The sequence below is a fragment of the Herpailurus yagouaroundi genome, unplaced genomic scaffold, assembly GCF_014898765.1.
Source record: "Herpailurus yagouaroundi ecotype Mexico unplaced genomic scaffold, PumYag 163, whole genome shotgun sequence".
Classification (NCBI taxonomy): Eukaryota; Metazoa; Chordata; class Mammalia; order Carnivora; family Felidae; genus Herpailurus; species Herpailurus yagouaroundi.
The window spans coordinates 8422064-8444085 of NW_024412404.1; the positions used below are offsets into that span (position 1 = coordinate 8422064).

A 22022-nucleotide genomic window follows, 5' to 3' on the forward strand; every position below is an offset into this window, starting at 1 on the left:
TTTAAGCAGAATAGTTCTCTGTTATATCCTTAACCTAAATCTTTAGGCTATTAAGCACACAGAGAGTCACCTTGGTTGGTATTTTCTACATATTACTTTTGTGGGAGACAACCGAATTGAATCTAATCATACTTTTTTTCAGTGCTATCTTGTATAAAAAAGATTGAAAAAAATCATTATGCGATTCACCTCTGAGAAAATTGCTACCATTTAAATTAATAAACTGAAAAGGGCTCTTGAGAGGAGACCTTGAAAATCAGGACGGTAAGTTTAAGCCTCTGATAACTGAGGGAGTTTACAGCACAGACTCCATGAAGAAGGAAACTGAGGCAAAGTATAGCCCATTAGGCAGTGTGTCATATATTGCGCCCAATGACTACATTCACACATAAATCCATAGCTTCCAGTGAAAAGACTTCTTTAGAAGAAGTTCAGGACCATCTGTACTCTATCCCAACCTATCTTTTTTAGTCCTATATTCTGTCACATCTTCTCAAGTACTATCCTTCCCTGTAACAATATTCCTAGTCATGTCTATCTCTTCTCCCAAGTCCTTGTATATATAATGTACTCTCGACTTCAGCAAGTGTCTACCAAAATAACCTGCTGTTAAAATCCACCTGTTCCTCAATGGTTTCCATAAAGAGTTTTCCCCACCAACTCTGCTCAAGAGTAAACTCTCACCTTTCCTTCTTCCAATAGCACTTTGAAAATTTCCCAATATACTTGTTTCTATGCAGGTTCATCACTCTTACAATACTGTTCGCATCTTGATATTGACAAGTAATGCTTATTAAGCTTATTTTTTTTCTATTCCTGAAAGTAACTTGCAGATGACTTACTGAATGGTGTTGACTAGTCCTCTATAAGGACTAGTCCTCTTTAAGCAGGATGGGACTATTTCTCCCATTTTGAACTTTATTCAAAACACAACATGGTTTTATTAGGGGCCTACCAAATGCCAGGAAGGTGTCATACTAGATTCTTGAGGAGATTTTAGAATCTACCCATCAAGCACAGCTAAAATCCTCTACTAGCTGAGGTTACTGGTACCCACCTAAACCTCAGTTACACCTAGATTTTCTCAGTAATGGTGTTACTGATATTTAAGATGGAAAAAAAATCACTATCATTTAAGATCATCACACACTGCAAGATGTTTGGCATCCATGGGCCCCTGTCTACTAAATTCCAGTAACAATTCTTAGGTACTATGATAGCCAAATATTGGTCACACACATTTCCAGATGCCTTCTAGGGGGACACACAATAGAGGACTAATAAGTCTTTTACCACTTTTTCTTTTTGACAATGAGTGTGCAATGCGTACATGATGGAGACTGTATCTAGTGAGGAAGTGGAGAGAAGAGGGAAGGAGAAATAGAGATAAATAGATGTCAGAGCAATAAAAGCAATGGTGGCAATTACCCAGATGAAAGTTGTGGCTACCTTCACAGCTCCTAAGCAGCATTATCCATGGTAGCAGTAGAGAATTATAAAAAGTTAATGCAGAGCCATGTAAGGCAATGGCATAAACAGATACACAATGGGCTATATAAGACAGTCTCTAATTTTACCTAAATAACCTAGCCCATATTTTCCAGTTTCATGCAGGGTAGCTTTGGTTGTCTCTTTCAACTTTATGAAAACAGAGATAATCGAAGGAGTCAGGGGTGGGACAGACGAAGGGTCCCCACCCTAAGACACACAGGACATCATAAATAATATGGGAGATTCCTGCTGTGTTGATCATAGAAACTCACTAGCTTCTGTGAGAAGATTCATCAAAACAAGTAAAAGATGTCAACCTTCTTAGAGCAAATCGCAGTGGCATACAAAATTTCAATAAAGGATGACAGGAGGCGACAACCTGAAGGGATTAAATAAGGACTATAAAGATGATTTCCTAATTTCTACTCAGAGCTTAATCTTAGTTAAAAGTTTTTCATTGGGTCAAAGACATTTTGTTCTCTAGGTAATAATAAACAGCCCCTATCATTACAGAAAGTATAAAATCTTCCCTTCTTCCTTCCCTGTATCCTCCCCCCAACCCCCACCTTTCTTCTTTTCACCTCCAGCTTTTTATTGGGTCCTTGTTCTATTTATCCAGATTTATTTGGCTCAGTCAAGCCATTTTATGCCTCTTTATTCCTTTTGCATGGCATAAAAATAAATAAAGCAAGGAGAAATAGTCCCATCCTGCTTAAAAGCCCTCATTCCTTCTGTTTTCAAAGCCTTAACAAATCATTAAGCAATGAGCTAGGACTGAAGGTGAATTGTGTATACTGAAGTAAGGGACAGAAAGGGCAGGATATTAAAACATAACCACAGATAACAGCCAGAGTCTGCCTACATTCTAGGTGCTCAGAAGAGAGGATGCTTCTTAAAGGAGACTTGATAGGAGTCATCATTAAGTCAGCACAATCCCTCTAATGGAAAAGGTACCACTCACAGTGGAGTACCGGGCGAAAAACAGAAAACACAGCACAGATCAGCACTGTACAGGGAAAGCAATCACATTCCTCATAAGTAAATAAACTGTCAGGAAAGACTTTATTGAAAAGAACAGCTCTGAACATAGATTTCATTCAATGAAATGCCATTAAAAGTTTTATTGCACGTTATAAATACTGTCCCAGGGGTGCCTGGGTGGCGCAGTCGGTTAGGCGTCCGACTTCAGCCAGGTCACGATCTCGCAGTCCGTGAGTTCGATCCCCGCGTCGGGCTCTGGGCTGATGACTCAGAGCCTGGAGCCTGTTTCCGATTCTGTGTCTCCCTCTCTCTCTGCCCCTCCCCTATTCATGCTCTGTCTCTCTCTGTCCCAAAAATAAATAAACGTTGGAAAAAAAATTAAAAAAAAAAATAAATACTGTCCCAATGTGATCCAGGATTATAATCTCAACTATGAATATTCCATCAAATCTGTCTCACCATTGCTCCCATGTCACTACCACAGTTAATTGCACTCTCTCTTGTGGTTCCCTTAAAGCTGCCCACACATTTGGAAAAAGTCTCTTTATAAATAAATTCTCCTTGAATTATCTTAATTTGAATGTTCCATCTGTTTTCTGTTGGGACTCTGCGAGGGAGAACTTTCTACACTGTGTTGTCCAACATAATAGCCACTAGGCACACATGGCTACTTAAATTTAAATATAAATTAATTAAAATTAAAGAACATTAAAAATTCAATTCCTAAGTTCCTTAAAGTAGGCAATAGCTACATGTGTCTGGTGGGACCATAGTGTATAGTACAAATACAGAACATTTCCCTCATTGCAGAAAGGTATATCAGACAGTTCTGTTCTAAAACATCTTTGTTTATTCAGATATATAATTAGGTTCTGCTTTTATACAAGTCATCTTTTATTTGAGAATAAAATAGTGAGCAAGAAACAAAAAAAGCCCAACCCTCAAGGTGTTTACTCTGGAAAATAAATTTAAGGTCTAATTATGCTCCTTCTTCATTCTAAACACCATCACCCTATTCCCATTGCTGATGGAATTAATAGCAGACCCTTGATCATGGCATTCAAGGACCTACTCCCATATTTACTCATCAAACATTAATGAGATGCCTTAATGGGCCCTTTATTTTTCTTTAAGTTTATTTATTTATTTTAAGAGAGAGGGAGAGTACAAGCAAGGGGAGGGACGGGGTGGGGGGGGGGGCGAGAGAGAGAGAATCCCAAGCAGGCTCTGCACTGACAGCACAGAGCTCATTGATGGGCTTGATCCCATGAACTATGAGATCATGAGCTGAGCCAAAATCAAGAGTCTGACACTCAACTGAGTGATCCACCCAGGAGCCCCTGAGCCCTTTATTTTCTGCACAACACAACCACAACTCAGGAACTTTTCCCCTATTAAAAAACTCATTTTGCACTTTTGATCTCTCCTACGTTTCTGATCATGGACTTCTTTTAAGACTCAACTAAATTACTGAATTTTACATGAAGCTTTTTTTTTAATATTCTCAGTTGAAATTCATTACTTCCATGATACTGTCTTATATCTTTATACTTCTTTTATAACACTTTGTTCAATAAACAATTCAATCTATTCAATACTTCCTTATTCTTTATTGTCTACTAAATACCAGGCACCATACAAGGACCAATGATACATTAGACCTAATGCCTGCCTTTGAGGAGCACACATGTCATACTAGAAACAGACATAAACACAACATTTAATAGAGGTATCCAGGGTAACCCATGGATCAATGGGAGCAGCACTCCCATTAAGAATGAGGGAAAGGGGCGCCTGGGTGGCGCAGTCGGTTAAGCGACCGACTTCAGCCAGGTCACGATCTCGCGGTCCGTGAGTTCGAGCCCCGCGTCGGGCTCTGGGCTGATGGCTCAGAGCCTGGAGCCTGTTTCTGATTCTGTGTCTCCCTCTCTCTCTGCCCCTCCCCCGTTCATGCTCTGTCTCTCTCTGTCCCAAAAAAATAAATAAACGTTAAAAAAAAAAAAATTAAAAAAAAAAAAAAAAAGAATGAGGGAAAGATTCCTGAGGAGGTAACAGTTGAATACTGCAAGGCAGGTAGCAGTAAACCAGGAGAAGATAAAAGAGAAGGCCATTCTAGGTGGACAGAGACAGATAGAGCAAAGGCAAAAGTCTTTAAAGAGTGTATGGTAACTAGCATAAAAAGTATGAGGGGAAACCAGATCCTGGAGGTTTTTGCCACATTAAGAAATAAGGTTGATCTCATAGACCACTAGGAGTCACAGAAGTTAAGCCAGTGAATGACACAGAACATTATTCAAATACATCAATCTGGCTGGAGTCTGCACAATTTATTTAAAGAGATTAAGGACAAGGACAGGCAGAGGAGTTAGACAGTTGCAGCAACAGTGCACAGAAAGAGGAAAAGTGTTAAATTAATTCACTGGCAGTGAGGATGAAGAAAACGAACAGATTTAAGGACTCTGAGTAAACCGGGTAAGATGATGACTGGTAGATGCCGGGGGTGGGTGAAGAAAAGAGGACAATGTAGGCTGGTGTCCAGGTTTCTGTAGGTGATGATGGTGTTGAACTGGTCATTTTCAAGGGAAATCCAGGTCAATACAAGGATAATGATATCAGTTTGGGAACTGCTGAAGGGCCTATGAGGAGCTCATTTCTTTAGTATTCACCCCTCGGTGAACTGCTTACCTGCATGCATCTCTCTCACTAGACTGTATCATCCTTGAGGGAGAGAAACTTCTCACACATAATTTGTCCCTCATAACATCTAGCACAGTGCTTTGCACAGAGTAGAAGCTCAAAAGTTATTTCTTGAATAAATAGAGAAAAGAAAGACTGGATAAAGTTAATCTTTGGCAAATTCCATAACATCCCTGGGCCTTAATTTCCACACCCATAAAATGAAGACTTGCCCCAAATTGTTCCTTTATTCCTTTCTAATTTTAAAATTCTGTTGAAAGGGCCATGTTCTCTAAAAAAGCAGAATTACAGAATAATATATTACTTTTATTGTACAATGTTTTTCATAAGCAACTGTTGAAAATGTGTTGGAAACAAGGCATAATACAAATCTGTAATGATACAAATAAAAGGAGACATTTGAACTAGGAAGGTCATGATATTGACCTCAAAAAAACTATGAAGCTTCAAATACTAAGGTATATGAAAGGATATTAAAGCAAATGAAAATTTATCTAATTCATAATCAAATGAAAATGTTATCAGTGCAGAGAAGAACCTTGTGCGGAATTTAAACATCAAGAAAAATGTTTTTGTTGTTGTTTTTTCTTTTTTTCTTTTTTCTTTTTTAAATGTGTGCCATCGTATTCAACCTTTTAAAATGACACATTTCCCTTTAAATGGGAAATCTTCATCTCATGGTAAAGATGAAATATAATGCCTTTAATTTAGTTCTTCTCTGCAGAAATAGCTTTAAAAATATTTTATGCTTAACACTTAGCAGAGGCACAGATTCTAGTCCACTTTTTTCAGGCATGAAAGACATACAAACAGACAAGCATAAAAAATGAAATCTATTCTAGAATGCCACTCTACTGAATGGCATGTCAGGAAAACATCCTGACAGGGTATACTAAAAAATATTTCTAAAACAAAGTCTGTGCCATAAGACTAAAACTAAAACAAACAAAGAAAAATTAACTTTGAGACTTGAAATGAGGTTTTTTTAAAATAACTTTATCAAGGACACAGGTTAAAGACTGCACAAGTATCTTGAACTTTATATTGTTGGGGAAGTAAAATGCCACCCCGTGCAAAGCCTGCTGGGTGGACTGAGAATCAGTGAGAGGGAACCAGCTAAGTACTTTACATTTATTGTCTGGAATGCCATTCACAATAACTGTTCACACATTTGCATATGAAGACATTGAAGGCTCCGTTAATTTAAATATCTTAATGTAATAAGTGGTAGGATCAAATTGAGCTGTGTCTAATCTGAGGCTTTATCCACCATACTGTAACGACTTGAATGAGCTGTAACTTAAACCCGAATTAATATTTTATGTAAATTATATAAATTTGTTTCTTAAAAGTAATGAGCAGAATAATATAGAAGTTTGTGGAGACAGTTAAAATTGTGTTTGATTCTGTGCTCTAAGATCATTTGACAGCTATGTGTCCTGAGCCAAATTACTTAATTTTTCTAACTCGTAGCTTCCTTACCTTTATAAAAATAGATAAAATACAGTAATTATATTATAGAACTATTATCAGACACTACGAGATGAAGGATATTCAAATTCTGGCAAGTAGTAAAGGCTCAAGAAATGTTAGCAGTTATTATTATACCTACCAATAGTGTCACCATTGTTACTAATGCTTGCATTTTCTGAACTACACCAGTTGGCTGTTTTCCTTATTCTTTTCCAAACACTAAGCTTTTATCCGCGAATGTCCTGATGATCACTCCTTGTTCAAAATTCTTACCTCATAACTCGAAACAGTTTAAGCACCTCATCTTCTATTTCATCTTTTCTGACTTTCCTCAGTAAAAAATAAAGCATTAAAAATTAAAACCTCCTTGGGGTGCCTAGGTGGCTCAGTCTGTTAAGCATCCAGCTCAGGTGATGATCTCATGGTTCATGAGACTGAGCCCCGCATTGGGCTCTGCGATGATAGTGCAGCAGGCAGAGCCTGTTTGGGATTCTATATCTGCCCCTCCCCCCTCGCAAGCGTGCAGGCACACACTGGCTCTCTCAAAATAAATAAATGAACATAAAAAAGAAAAAGAAAACCCTGTCATTTGCATTTCTACAATTTTCCCTACACTTTTCAATCATAATGTTTGCAAAGTGTCTTGTCACCTTCTATTTACACTCTGCCTCATCTTTTTTAATTTTTTAATTTTTTTAATGTTTATTTATTTTTGAGAGAGAGAGAGAGAGAGAGAGAGAGCGAGCAGGGAAGAGGCAGAGAGAAAGGGAGACACAGAATCTGAGGCAGGCTCCAGGCCCTGAGCTCTCAGCACAGAGCCCCTCACGGGGCTCAAACTCAAACTTGAACTCAGGAGCTCAAGAGCTGTGAGATCATGACCTGAGCCAAAGTCAGACGCCCAACCCACTGAGCCACCCAGGCACCCCTGCCTCATCTTCTAAATTGTCAAGTCTTAACTCTAATCTTAGGATCTACTGCAGTGTTCTGCACTCAGCTAATGGCTATAGATAAAATAAATAAATGAAGAAATGGTTAACTACATTTTTATTGACAGTAAATAATATTCAAATAGTTTTATTTACATGTTTATATTTTAACAAAAGTAACTAATATTCACCCTGTTAGCTGTCATATGCTCTATCCAATCAGTATTTTTATTCAGAGATCATTGTCATTATTCCCTACAAGAAGTCTAACATAAACTTGGCATGAGAATGAAATTTAATCTGTGGACCAGAAAATGAGAGCTCTGAAATAAGCTCCCTGGGTGACCTTAACCGAGTTGAATCACCTCTCTTGTCCTTAGTCTCTGCATCTGTAAAAGGAGGCCATTGCAGTAACTGATCTCTGGATTCAGAGTCCCTCCTGGCTCTAAGAGCATGTTCTCTGTTGATGTATATAGTCTAGTGCACCTCTAGTCTAGTACTGAGAACAGGACACTGCCTCCTGTTGCATGTGTCCTCGGACCAGAGATGCTTATGGACACAAACCAAACATGAAAGAGATATTCATGGGTTTGCACTACAATAAAAGTCAAATTGTTTTACTGGTGATGTTACTAACCAATCTTAAATCTCAGGGATGGATATAAACCACGGCCTTCTCTTTTAAAGATATTGCCTTGGAAAATCAGTCACACATACATGCAAGTACAGATGCAAAGATCCACTGCAGTGACCGATAAGTAACTTGGCAAGAGACTGAAGAGTCAGGAGAAACCTCAGACTATATTTCCCACTGGCTCTTTCACTATTTCCACCTCAAGCTATTCTGTTTTGTGATAGCTTGCCTCAATCCCTTCCTCCCATTTCCCTCCCTCTTCCTTCCCTTCTTGTCCTTGCCACAAGCCCAACAAACTCTGGAACCAACACTGGTCTTAATAGGGAGAAATTGAAAAGATGGAGTTTATTAATTTCAGTGATTCAGCATTAAACTAAACTTGCTATGACCCCTGTTCTAATGGGTTTCAAATTTTGCCAGCTCCTAGGTCAGTGACTGTTTCTATAAATCATGCTATGATTACTATTAAATAAAGGGAATATATTCAAAATTGAAGGTTTTACTTAGGTTCAGGGCAGGATCCAAAGATATTGTGTACATTAATGGTTTCTAAATTCCCATCTCAGGACTCATAAGGTAAAAATGCAATCATACAGATAATTGAGTTATTTATTTATAAGAGTTGTCCTTTAATCTGAGCGTTTTCACTTTTTATGTTAAACTTTTGTTGTTATTTCTTTTATAAAATGATGGCTTTATTTAATGGTACAGTATCTTTTATTTTTATACTATTTTTGACATAACAAAATAATAGAAAACCTGTCAGCTTCACAGGTTTTGTCTCTGTGTGTGAGAGAGAGTGTACCTTCTTTGTTGTTTCTGTTTGCATAAATCATAGCTTTGGGGATTAATGGTTTAAAGCAAAGAAATAAGTCTGCCTCATCACAATCAAAATTGACTAAATCAGTCAGTTGTGGTATTGGTATACAAACAGATTAAAATAATGTCTCTTCTTTTGAAATTTGACTTATTGTCTCGGCTGTTCAGGACATTTTATATCAATTGCGTTGCATTTAAAATAACATTTGTGTTAAATTGCCATTAAAAGTAGAATAGGTTCAGATAGATATTCTTCGAATCTTAGTTCCAAGACTAATTAACAAAGTGACCACATGCTAGTTAGGTAGGCTAAGCGTCAGCCTCCGCATCTATATGAAGACGACAATACCTGTTTGAGGAGTTGTTGTGTGAGTTAAACAAAATAAATGTACATAGACATGCAAGGCCGCAACTGCCTTACTACTGACATTTAATAAATTCTCGTTATTATTAGCAATACAAACAGTTATCTGTAAGATCACTGGGGGTATAGAGCAGAAATTAGTTTTATTCACTGCTATATTTCCAGCAGTGGTTGGCTGTATTAGATGCTCCATATTTTTTTGATTTGAATAATTTCAAAAAATGACTGAACTGATAGATGAATTAATGAACATATGACACACCATACAGACCTATTTAAGGAGGATTTGCCATGGTCATCAGAAAGACTGTAGAGATCATGTTACTGAGTCATTGACAATAGCATAATCTTCACAGGAATCAATGTAGACAAAAATATAGAGAGCCAGCCAGGCCCAAGTTCACAAGTCCTCTTATTTCAATTAATGGTTAAATTGCACATCATGTCTTTACTGACATTTCATTTTCCAAAATCTCTTTATTGAGTCATTGTCAAAGGTTATTTCAGAAGGTGGTCTGGCTCATTCTAGAAATCTTTTTGATTTTGTGATGCTTGACCCAGAAGCCAGCTTCAGGAGACTGCCTACCAATAAAGAAAACAGGCTTGATGCTAATATAAGGGCATCTGTAAGAAAGTAGAACATGATATTTTATGCTGTCAATTATACCTTGAGTTCTTATGGCAAATATCTTTTTTTATCATATTAAAAGCCATTGCCAGAGTCTAATAAGTAATGACATGGCATTAAACACATAGTCCAAACAAATAATTTTCCATCTTTTAAAAGGAACAACTGTACTCTAGCAATTTTTCTGTCTCTACAATGCTTTGGGAGGTAGAGTATTAAAACAATACTGATCTCATTAAAATTTTATCTTGTCATTTCTACAGTTTCTTAAGTATAATTCTTATTCTTTTTATTTCCTGAGCCAGGTTTTCACACTTTAATTATACTCAATATGTCAAACTTCAGCCAACAGTGAGCTTTATGTAGTTTATTATAGACCATCTAACAAAGTGTTTCTGTGGCCCATACATACAAAATATAAACCAGATAGATTTCCACTATTCTAATTATTGTTTTCACTTTCACCATTAACTGTACCTGTACCTTGCAGACATGTTTATTTTTAATACTATAAAATAAAAATACAACAGATTTATTCTTTAATGATCAAAATAAACACTTTCTGTCATTGTTATCTTCAATTAGAACTTTCAAGGTTCATAAGTCAAAGAGTCAGATACTGTGGCAAGGATAAAACTTAAATAAAGATAGGTGTTACACTTTAAAGATGTGAATGGAGCTAGAGATTATTATGCTAAGCAAAATAAGTCAGAGAAAGGCAAATACCATATGATTTCACTCATATGTAGAATTTAAGAAACAAAACAGACAAACATAGGGGAAAGAAAAAAAAAGAGAGGGAGGCAAACCACAAAAGAGACTCTTAATGGTAGAGAACAAACGGAGGGTGGCTGGAGGGGAGGTGGGCAGGGGAATGGGCTAATGGGTGATGGATATTAAGGAGGGCTATTGTGATGAGTACTGGGTATTATATGTAAGTGATGAATCATTAAATTCTACTCCTGCAAGTAACATATAGTGTTACACTATATGTTAACTAGCTAGAATTTAAATAAAAACATGAAACATTAAAAAAATAGTTTGCACTTTAAAGAAACTTGGCATATGAAAATTTTTCCTTCAAAATACATTAGCAGGTAATAATTTTCTTTACAGTTGAAATTTCTTTACCAATAATATGATATAAATAGAGCAAGTCCTCTTAGCCTACTGAAAATAATTTTTGTTATAAAACTTGATTTGTGTATACATCTTTAACAGAGAATAATCTCATAAGCATAATCGAAATTCTATGCAGTCAAAACAAATATTGACCTACATGGTGTAACTGAAGAAGAACCAGTGACTCCTGCTTGAAAATATTCTCTTCCTCCCCACACTCCTACCTCCAGACCCTACACAATAAATAAAACTTTCCATTCTTCTTTTCATTTAAAATATTTAGCTTTAACTAACGCATCAAGATGCACATAGGGAATTTAACACTGATGTGCCAGACCAAGATAACGATTTTCAAAAGAAATAATTAAAAGCCAGTTACAGGACTCTGAAACCTCAAATCTATAATGAAGATATAAAGGTGAAAATGTGTGGAGACTGGGGAAGATTTTATGGAAAGAATTTATATGAACAAAGCTAATTTAGGATTCCCATCCTCCTCCCTACATCCTTACCCACATAAGTCTGATAAAAGAGACTTCAGTGGGACCATTTAGAAAGTATGGTGTGAATCCCTGGCAGCTGAGATTCAGTGGGTAGGTGTAAACTCTATCTTGAGAAATCTGATGAGAGGTGGCTGGCTAGTTGCTGATGAATAACCAGAAGTGACTGAATTCCAATGTCTGAACATTTTCCATGCTCTAGATATGAGCCTCATGCAACACAAAACTGGTCTGGGGTCGTCTTGGTTTTTTCCCAAGACCATGTTTTTTTTTTCTTAATCTTAAATCTACCTAGGTTAGTAAATAATGAGGAGTTATAGAAACTGCTGGATTTTGAGAATAAGCTGTCAGTTGTGGGAGAATCTACCACTCATATCAAGTGAATTACAGGTAAAATGTGGACCTCCAAGGAGGTCCTATTTTTCCATTTGCCCCTCCAGATCCATTCACCATCCCTTTCACCACACCCTCTGCCCCTGCAGCCTAGATTTCATACAGATACTCCCTTGTTCCCTGTTTTCAAGTGGATTTGGACAATAAGAGTCATAAGAGGGTGGGAGGGGAGTAAGGGTAAGGGATTTATCTTCTTATTGCTACTCTGAGGGGTTGCTCTAAGTTGACCATGTTTCTCTCTTGAAGACCACAACACTTGTCAGGCAGAGTTCTCCATAAAGAGACCCTCTTAGGTCCAGGAACCACTCCCTCACTTGTTCCTTCAGGCCTAGATATGGGTGAGCTCCTTACAGTTGCTATGCTTCATCCCTTGTTGATCCCCCAAACTTGTCCACATCTATGTAAATAAGCCCTTTCATACATTTTCCTCAAATTACCAGCTTGACATACCCTGTTTTCTCTTGCTGAGACCCTAACTGACACAGTAAGTCTTGGGGGAAAGTCAGTTTTCAACACACAGGGAGCCAGTAATAGCTTTGCTATTCCCCTTACCTCTCCTCTTTCCCCTTGCTTCATGCCAGAAAAGGGGGGTGGGAGAAAAAGCCAATGACTTCTCTTCCTCAACTATTGATTTCCTACCTGCAATGGGCCCAAACTGTGGGAAATTTGGGCCCAATTTAAATCAAAATACACGTTTGGACAATTACATTCTAACTACTGATTAGAAAAAGAAAGTGACACAAAACACCTAAGATAACTAAAAAAAAAAAAAATCTTTGACATTTCTTTATTTTTCTTCCAGGATTAGGTGAAGAATTTACTATACTGTATAAAATTAAAGGGATAGTGGGGAAGGTGACTGGGTGACTCAGTCGGTTAAGCTTCTGACTCTTGATTTCAGCTCAGGTCATGATCTCATGGTTGATGGGTTTTAGCCCATGTAGGGCTCTGCCTGCTCGTGATTCTCTCTCTCTCTCTCTCTCTCTCTCTCTCTCTCTGCCCCTCCCCTGATCGTGTTTGTGTGTGTGTGTGTGTGTGTGTGTGTGTGTGTGTGTGTGTGTGTGATGGAATATTACTCAGCCATAAAAAAGACGAGATCTTGCCACCCTTTGGCAACATGAACCTAGAGGGTTTTCTGCTACGTGAAATAAGTCAAACAGAGAAATACAAATATTAAATGATTTTAATTATATGTGTACTCTAAAAAAACAAAACAAATAAACAAACAAAAAGCAGAAACAGACCCATAAATACAGAAAACAAACTGATGGCTGCCAGAGGGGAGGTGTATAGAGGGATGGGCAAAATGGGTGAAAGGGAGTGGGAGATATAGCTTTCCAGTTATGGAATGAGTAAGTCACAGGAATAAAAGGTACAGCACAGGGAATACAGTCAATGATACTGTAATAGCCTTGTATGCTGACAGAAGGTCGACACACTTGCGGTGAGCACAGCATAATGCATAGACTTACCAAATCATTACAATGTACACCTGAAACCAATGTAACATTACATGTCAACTAGACTTCAATTGAAAGGAAAAAAAGTGACAGTGAGAGATAAAAAATATAATAATGATATTTTACTTGCTTTTTGAACATCCTAGTTATTTGAGTTTTAAACTTCAAAAGCTGCCATCGAAGCATCCACATGTTGGAAATCTTATTGGGAAGGAATAGTAGGAAGAAGGGGATTTGTTAAGAAATACACCAAATATTGACCATTTTCAGAGACCAAGCATCAGCGTGGTGTTTAAGTCAGGCAACGGGAAGGGAAGCCATCAAAACAGATAAGACCTGAGGGCAGTGATTCCAACTTAGAGTGGTATCCCAGACTCACCTAGCACTCTGCTAACAGAATGAATCATGCAAATTTACAATTCACAATGCAACTTCAAAGAAAATCCTTCTATACTCAAATTGATAGTTCTAAGACTAATTCCAGATACATCTAAATTGTCTTCATTCATTAATGCAGAGAAAAAAAATCTCTACTCAATGAGTCAGAGAAGTGGGTTTAAGTCTTAACTTTTCCACTTACTGGATGTGTAAACATGGGTAAATCACATAGTGTCTATGGGTCTCAGTTTTCTCTTCTGTAAAAGAGGGTAAAGGAACTGACTTCTTGGGGTCCCTTCCAGATCTGATCTCCATCTATCGAACAGTACTACTGGAGATACTTACTGCCTTCTGGCTGTATTTCCCTACAAGAAAGAACATTTTTGTTTTATTTCTTAAGGAGAAAATACTAGTGGAGGAATATTTTGAGTTCATTGGTCCCTCAAAGTGGAGCAACTTACCTGGTGAGTGAGGTTGGACATAAGTTGGGGAGGACTCATTTATAGCCCTCTCTTGTGGGTTTCTCTCTCTTTCCTTCTCTGGCTTGTCACTCCCTCCATGGCAGAATGTAAATTCTCAAGGAAGTGCTGAACAATCTTTAATTTAGGAAAGAAGGAATAGGAACCCATTTTAGGACCAAGCCTAGTCTCCTTGTCTAGTTTTGTTAGTTCTAATCCCCCTTGAAGGGATGAGAGGCAAGTGACAGACCACAAGGAAAGCACAAAAGTAGGCAGACCCTGGAGGCAAAAGATATTCTCATTCTCTATATGATCAGCAAGATTTAAAATGAAATATCATTTGGCCTTTGGCACATGTCATAAATGCATCTGCTACCACATCCTTTCAAAAATGTAAACATAGGGAGTGATTCTTCTACAGACCACTAGTACACAGAGATTTCTAAAGTCTTTCAGTAAAATTTAATCAATGCTATCAAACAGAGCCCTGAAAATATCCATGCATCTTAGAGGTAAAACTAAATACTGTATATTCAAAAGGGAGACTATAAAATAACCATTTGAAATGTGGCTATAATTCCAAATAAATCACTGCCACTATTTTACCATCTCTTCAGGCGATTTATACGTCACTCTTGATCTTACGTTTGCAAGGCAAACTAGGTAACACCTTGGGTTCATTATTATTTGGTACCAAAAAAAAAAAAACAAGTAAATTTAATTTAATTAATGATATCATCTAATTTTGGTCAAGAGGGGTGCAGAGTCTTACATGTTAGTTTTTTTGTTTGTTTAATGACCACTGCTCTTCTTCCCAAGGGTCAAGTTTCCCCTTAACTGAGGCTGTGCAAACTGGCCTCCCCAGCAGAAGAGACAGATATCTTGGGAGTCATAAACCAAGTCTCTCTGAGCTGGGGTGATTTGGACGTGGTGTTATATATCAGTTCCAGACGTCAGGGAAGACTGATAAAGCAGCACAGAGCTCCCAATGAAGCACAGCTGAGTTGCAGGAGATTGCTGTGATGATAATCGCCAGAACAAACCATAAATTCTGGACTCAGAATTAGGAATGGCCTGTAAACATCAAATAATGGGTGTCTAAATTGAAAATGAAACTATCTGTTGCCTGTAATATTTCTTGCAGTGTGGCTTAGAGAGTCAGTAAGTAAGAGACAGGCATGATCCTTTTCAATGTCTGCTGTTAGAAAGCTGAGGATATTAACTCCTCCTTCCATCATCCTCAGGGAAACAGCTAAATGAACTAGCTAGAAATCATGGGTCATAAAATACAGATATAACATTATGCAGTAAGAACATTACAGGTTAACAAAAAAAATACAGAAACACACAAATATTGCATTTGAAGAACCATACTAGCAATCATTGAAAGAATGAACTCAAACAACTGCCCTGGGCCAGTCTTTCACAGTCACCTATACATAAAAAACCAAAACTTGATTTTCTTGCACCTGATTGTAAGGAGGTGTCAGTCAATTTGGTGTGAACCTAGATTACACAACTATTTTAAGGATATGGAAGTTGAGGGATCCTGGATAATTACAGATGGGTACAGTTGAAGCTGGGTTATAAATATAAGAAATGTTTAAGTACTTTATTAAGTTGGTAAGAATCATATGTAATAAGCACATTTTTAGTTCAGTGGGATACTTTATAAACAACAAGTGTGTTAATTAGTACAAGCATGTGAAAAAATAATTTTTTCTACCATTTTATAAGTAAAACATCTTTTAACTGTATTTATATGCTTACTAAAACTTTGTTCTTATGAAAAAACTAAAGTCAATATTTATGGATTAAAGGCAGCTAAATTCACAAAAATGCACTATTCCTCCTGCTAAATCAATGTAAGCATACAATCCATTTAACAAGATTTTAATTTTTATGATTTATGGAAGAACAGAATTCTGTTCTGTGAGTTCTGATACTATAGACAGAATACTATAACAGAATTCTGTTATAGTACTATACTATACTATACTATACTATACTATACTATACAGTACTATACTATATACAGTACTATACTATAACAGAATTCTGATTCTTGTGAGTTCTTGATACTATAATTAAGTGGAATATTTTCTGTATTGATAAGACTAATATTGAGCATGAAGCAGTAAATGGTAATGTGGGGTGGGAGTAAAGGCAGTGTTGCTGAAAATATCTGGCAAGCAGGCGTGTGTGAGCACCACACTTCAGCACGGGCATAAGTACTCAGGTGCTAGAGACAGCAGGGTTAGGGGCTGTGGTCTATCAGTTGAAAGTATCCACATATTTAAGTAATCAGTGCTCTGGTATGTGTAGGATGCTGAATGTTAGCTTGGTAGCACTTGCTGCTGGGAAAGTGAAAAGATATTAAAACTGATACCTAGAAATTGCAAGTCATACCTGGTGACCTTTTTTTTAGTGTTTTTTTCTTTAATTTATTTTCAGAGAGAGAGAGAGAGAGAGAGAGAGAGAACAAGTGGGCGAGGGGCAAAGAGAGAGGGGTACGGAGGATTCAAAGAGGGCTCTGTGCTGACAGCAGAGAGCCCGATGCAGGGCTTGAACTCATGAACTGTGAGATCATGACCTGAGATCATGACCTGAGCCGAAGGTGGATGCTTAACCCACTGAGCCACCCAGGTACCCCACAGTGATTCTTTATTAAGCATTGTGCCTTAATTAGGCAGTGTCTCTATCTAATATATATATATATATATATATATATATATATATATATATACACACACACACACATATATGTACATATATATACACACATGTACATATATATGTAAGAATATGTATATATACACATGTGCATATATACATGTGTATATATGTGTGTATATACATGTGTGTATATATACATTGTATATATATACATATATACATATGTGTATATATGTGTATGTGTGTGTGTGTGTGTGTGTGTGTGTGTGTGTATATATATATTCTCTATCCCCACCTCTATAACCCTACAGGCTGGGAATACTCAAGTTAAAGAGAAAGTAAGCTTATAGACAAAAACATCATTCCTGAATTAACAATAAAATCATATGTGACCAATATTTTCCAGAGTATATAGAAAAGAAAAGCAGAGGCTAAAATATACCAAAAACATAACAACAATAATATCAAGTGTTAATAGTTTACTTATAATGTACCAAGCACCCTATTAAATAATTATTTTCTATTTTGGGGATAAGCAAACTGAGGCTCAGAGGAGCAAACTGTTCCTCATAACACAGAGCTAGCATATGATGAAATCAAGCTTAGGGCTAGGTACACCTGAACCTTAAGATTTTTATTGCTATGTTACATTGCTCCTATATTGCTAAAAACTTGGTTCTAAAATGTATCTTCCAGTTATTAGATTAGCATATATTAACTTAAAAGTGCTCAGGTACAAAAAAGCAATATCCCAGCAAAGAAAATGCAGGCAAGAGCAGTATGAGACACAAAAGGGGACCATCGGGCAATGGAAGAAGAGGCACAGACTCATCCAGAACATGGTAATTTCTTAGCATCCTTGGTACAGAGGAACTTGCTTAATATCAAAGAACCACTGTAGAGTGGTTTATGTGATGTCACAATTAATGTACAATAAAATATATATTATTCTCATCTTAGGGAATATGATTGGTCACCTAGTCAAATAATTTTATTGTGCTAATAGAATTTGAACCAAAGGACATTTATATGTTCAAAACCAAACCCTGACCTTGCCACCCAGACTTGATCTCTTCACCACCAGCTATGAAGGGCCATACACTGGGAATCCAGATACCACTGGAATTCCTCCTTCTCCCTCAAATAGCTCATCAAGGCTTTTCATTTATACTGCTGGATCCTTTTATTTTTCTCTTCACCACCACTATCTTAATCCATTATTGCCTGGGCTACAGTCACCATTCTCTGGTCTACCTGTAACTTTTCACCTTCCCAATCTCCTAGCCAATGCACTCTCCACTCCATAGTGCGATTATAAAATAAATAAATAATTAAAAATCCTCTTCATGTCACGTCCTTCTCTTTAAAACCCATCAGTGGTTTCACTTCAAAGGATTTAAAACATGGGCCCAATCCTTATATCCTAAATCTCCTAAGATCTTACATCCTAAAGCCGTGATTTGGCCTTTGCCTAACCATCTCTCCAGCTCCATCTCAGGCCACCTCTTTACTATTTGTGTTCCAACTATGAAGGCTTTCTAGTTTCTTAAATATTCATTCCCTCAGTCTCCACAGGGCTCTCTTCAGGCCGATCTCTCAACTCGGAATTCCCTTCCCACTCCCCACCTCCTATAATCCTATTCTGGTTATTTCCTACTCATTCTTACCATCTCAATTCCAATGCTGCTTCTGCAGGAAGCCTTCCTAGTCTCACAGCTCTTGTAAATGCTTATTACAGATTATAATTATAAATCCATTTTTGTGGTTAATTGATCCATGTGTATCTCTCCCAATAAGTAGCTGGAAATATTAAGAGGGCAAAGGCCTGAGTAACTTCTGTTCACTACTTTCTCCCCAGCACTAGGTATATATATATGCCTAACACTTACACTCTGCAATAATTATTATTGAATAAGTTAATGAATTAATTGCTTACATTTAAATGGATACTGGGCATTGTTTAATGTTTATTTATTCATTCTGAGAGAGAGAGAGAAAGAGAGTGAGAGAGTGAGAGAGTGAGGACAAATGGGGAAGGACACAGAGAGAGAGAATCCTAAGCAGGATCTGCACTGTCAGCACAGATCCTGATGAGGGGCTCAATCTCATGACTATGTGATCATGACCTGAGCCAAAATCAAGAGTTGGATGCTGAACCGACTGAGCCATCCTGGCGCCCCAGATATTGGGAATTTTTATGAAAATATTAGGACTCAATGGACCTTATTACTATCAAGATTTTCTTGCCAAAGTAATACTCTGTAAAAAATACTGTCTTCTCAATGCTTAATTCTTTATCAGTGGGCATTGAGAACCATTATAAATGTGTACATGTTTAATTTATACAACTGCAAAATATATAAGATTTCACTGGGGCGCCTGGGTGGCGCAGCCGGTTAAGCGTCCGACTTCAACCAGGTCACGATCTCACGGTCTGTGAGTTCGAGCCCCGCGTCGGGCTCTGGGCTGATGGCTCAGAGCCTGGAGCCTGTTTCCGATTCTGTGTCTCCCTCTCTCTCTGCCCCTCGCCCGTTCATGCTCTGTCTCTCTCTGTCCCAAAAATAAATAAACGTTGAAAAAAAAAAAAAAAATTTAAAAAAGATTTCACTGGGAAGACGGCACATCATATGAGTGAATAACAATACTTCTTTAGGACTATTTTGTAAAATAATTTTAAAAGACTGGTAATGTTATACTTACAAATTATCAACTAAGATGACACATTTACCAATTGCATTTATTTCACCAGTTGCCTGAGTAGCTTCAATGTACCAAATGCTGATTTAAAATATCTCATTTTCTTAAAAAAAAAATATATATATGTATACACACACACACACACACACACACACACACACACACACAACTTCCTTCAACATTTAGCTTGTAAAGGAATTACCTTTTTGTGAAAAGGGGTAATTTACATTTGGTCTTGTGTCAAGGTTAAAAAAGGTACTTGAAATTAATAATCATTTATAATAACAACTATTATCACAGTGTCTATTAATATTCCTCATAGTCCATTATTTTCAATGTATGGCTCAGCATCAATAATTCATATAAAACATAATTTTAAGTATTCCAGAACAGTGTTTTCTCAAATTTAAAGTGCATAATATTCTCCCGGAGATACTATTAAAATGTATATTCTGATTCTTTAGATCTAGGTGGGGTCTGAAATTCTCATTACTAACAAGTCCCAGGTGATACTGATACAGGAAGTCCATGAACCATACTTTGAGTAGCAAGGATAAAAAACAAACCAAATACTCATATCTAAATCCTACAGTGTTCAGATACCCAACATTTTCTGCTCTTTTTCTTTTTGCTTTCTATTCTCTCACACATACATAATTGATTTAAGGTTATCAATGCCAAACCCTCAGAAGTCAATCACCTATCTGTTTTTGAAAGATCAAAATCTATCCTGCAGTAGTATTAAGCAAAGTTATGAAAGATAGCATCAGGAGTAATTATAATATTTTAGAACAAATTTCAAAAAATTGTATAGTCTCCAAGCCTGGGCAGGAGTTTGCCTAAAAGTCATTCTATACAGATAATTTCTTTTCTAGAGGTTCACAGGAGTATTGAAAAGTTTCAGCTGTTGCTTTTCATTGACCAACAGAATACAAAAAACAAAGGAATCTTAGTAAATATGTACAGAAATTACTTAATTTTATAGAGGTGGAAACTAAGTCAGAAACTCACCAAATTTAAACAGCTAGTGAAAGATAGAACTGATATGAGTTAGGTTTATAATCTGCCAATTTTAGATACTGAATGGTAATCCAGTCATATAGTATTTTTATAATTTGAAATTCCTACCATGAAACTGGCTGGCAGAAATTTTTAGCCCAAACTAAACTTGTCTAAATCACAATCACCTAATTCTCCAATATCTACTGTACATCAAGAACTCTGCTATTCTCTGTATATGGTTTTTTCTACTTCAGTAGCCATACAATTTCTTTCACTATTTTATATAGTAATCCAATAGTTCTATATATACATAACTCAGTGCTCATCATGCCCCATCACCTATTTCATATATCCCCCACCTATCTTCCCTCTGCTGTCAGTTTCTTCTCTATAGTTAAGAGTCTGTTTCTTGGTTTTGCCTGTCTCTTTTTTTCCTTTGCTCATTTGTTTTGTTCCTTAAATTCCACATAGGAGTGAAATCACATGGTATTTGTCTTTCTCTGGCTGCCTTATTTTGTTTAGCATTATACTCTTTAGCTCCATCCTTGTTGTTTCAATTAGAAAGGTTTCATTCTTTTGTAAGGGTGGATAATATTCTATTGCATATGTATATGTATATCTTCTTTACCAATTCATCTTTCAGTGGACACTTGGGATGCTTCCATAATTTTGGCTATTGTAAATAATGCCATTATAAACATAGGGGTACATATATTCTTTTCAATTCTTTTTTTTTTTTTAAGGCAAATACCCAGTAGTGGGATTACTGGATCATCGGACAGTTCTGCTTTTAATTTTTGAGGAATCTCCATACTGTTTCCCACAGTGGCTGCACCAGTTAGCATTCCCACCAACAGTGTATAAGGGTTCCCTTTTCTTCACATCCTTGCCAACACTTGTATTTTGTGTTTTTTATTTTAGCCATTCTGACAGGTGTGAGGTGAGATTTCATTGCAGTTCTGATTTGTATTTATCTGATGATAAGTGATGTTGAGCAGCTTTGTGGGGTGTCTGTTGGCCATCTGCATAGATTCTTTGGAGAAATGTCTGTTCATGTCTTCTGCCCATTTTTTAATTCAATTATTTTTTGGTTGTTGAGTTGTATACGTTCTTTATATACTTTGGATACTAATCCTTTATCAGATATGTCATTTGCAAATATCTTCTCCCATTCAGTAGGTTGTCTTTTAGTTTTGTTGATTGTTTCTGTCACATTGGAGAAGTTTTACTACTTTATTTTTTTTTTTAATTTTTTTTCAACGTTTATTTATTTTTAGGACAGAGAGAGACAGAGCATGAACGGGGGAGGGGCAGAGAGAGAGA

General features: G+C 36.9%; 1 protein-coding gene across 2 annotated transcripts in view; it reads right to left on the reverse strand.

The window, feature by feature from the left end:
• CTNNA3 (catenin alpha 3) overlaps positions 1–22022 on the reverse strand; it is a 1766595-nt gene that overhangs the window by 837587 nt on the left and 906986 nt on the right. The window lies entirely within an intron of this gene.